The 1,373-nt window shown below is 48.9% G+C and overlaps 1 protein-coding gene across 1 annotated transcript in view; it reads left to right on the plus strand.

Annotated features, from left to right (window-relative positions):
• The window catches only part of Scml4 (Scm polycomb group protein like 4), a 92,335-nt gene that overhangs the window by 63,092 nt on the left and 27,870 nt on the right, over positions 1-1,373 (plus strand). The gene's annotated exons all lie outside the window — the stretch shown is intronic.

Below are 1,373 nucleotides of genomic sequence, written 5' to 3' on the forward strand. Positions count from 1 at the left end.
CCGAGAGCCCTCATCACAGCTTCACTCCCTGCTCCCATCCCTTTAGTCCCCTCCTACTGTCAGGTAAAGACTAAAGCTGTTAACACAGCTGAAAAGTCCTGCTGGCTCCAGCCTTGCCCCACCCCCACCCCAGCCCCTTTCCAGGAGTCCACTCCCCAGGTGCAGTCCTGAGGGTCTTAGCGTATTCTCTTCCTCTATTTGGGATGAGCTTCAAGTCTAGTCTCCCTATCGCTGCCTCACACTCAGCTCAGACGTACCCTCCAGGAAACGTAGCTGCCTTCCCTGCCAGCAGCCCCTGCCGGAGCAATCCTAGCTCTTCTCTGGGATCTTCAGAGCCTGAGCTCTCCCCTCAGCTCCTGAGAACTGAATAGGCAAGGTCTCCATCTCTTGCCTGCTACAGAGGCCTGTCTCCTAGATGAGGACAAGTGGGAGCAGCAGCCTTGGGGATGTAGTGAACTTCCGGAAGTTCCATGGCTGCAGACCTGAGCCACCCTCTGAGCACTTCTGCCTCCCTTTCCTTATGAGCAAAGCCAGAATAAAACCCAACTCAGACTTGCTCGAAAACGTGCAAAGTGTCTGTCTGCTGTCATTACTTAACATCCCCAAAGTCCCGCCAGTCACCTCCTAAAGTCCTTAGCACTCTGCTGGCCTGGAGGTGGTGGTGCACACTTTTAACCCCAGCAGGGAGGCAGAGGCAGGTGGACCTCTGTGAGTTGGAAGCCAGCCTGGTCTACAGAGTGAGTCTCAGGAACGCCAGTGTTATGCAGAGAAACGCTGTCTTGAAAAACCAAACAACAACCAAAAAACAAAAACAGAACAGAACAGAACAAAACAAAACAAAAACAAAAACAATATTCCCCCGAAACAGTGACCTCTGAGGTAAGATGCTTACGTTCTTGGAGGACAGACACTTAGGACAGGCAATTGACATTCGGAAGAAAATCTGAACCTCTTATTAACATTCAGTTTGACTTTACTCTTGTAAAATTTTCTATTTCTTGCATCTGTTTTATACTGTCAGCAATATGCATGAGGCAGAACCTCACAGTGCCACCGAAGGGGAGAAAATAGCATTTCCACCTTACTTCCGGGGTAGCTTTTCTCAAGAGGCAAGCTGGGAAATTCTTCATTTGTTAAGGATCTGGCATTGAGAACACAGACGGACCTTTGGGCTTTTCTAAGCAGGTCACGATAACCTTATTGTTACCTTATTGTTATTTTAAAATCTTCAAACAGCTGACCTGGCAGTAGAGGCCAGGGGGCATTTTATCAGAGCAGTCTGGAGTCAGGCTGACCTGCTGCGCAATTTTCGTTAAGTTACAGGTTAAATAGTTGTGAGCAGGTGTGTACGCCACAGTTACAGGAGAAATAGT

This window comes from Microtus ochrogaster, linkage group LG9 (assembly GCF_000317375.1).
Source record: "Microtus ochrogaster isolate Prairie Vole_2 linkage group LG9, MicOch1.0, whole genome shotgun sequence".
Taxonomy (NCBI): domain Eukaryota; kingdom Metazoa; phylum Chordata; class Mammalia; order Rodentia; family Cricetidae; genus Microtus; species Microtus ochrogaster.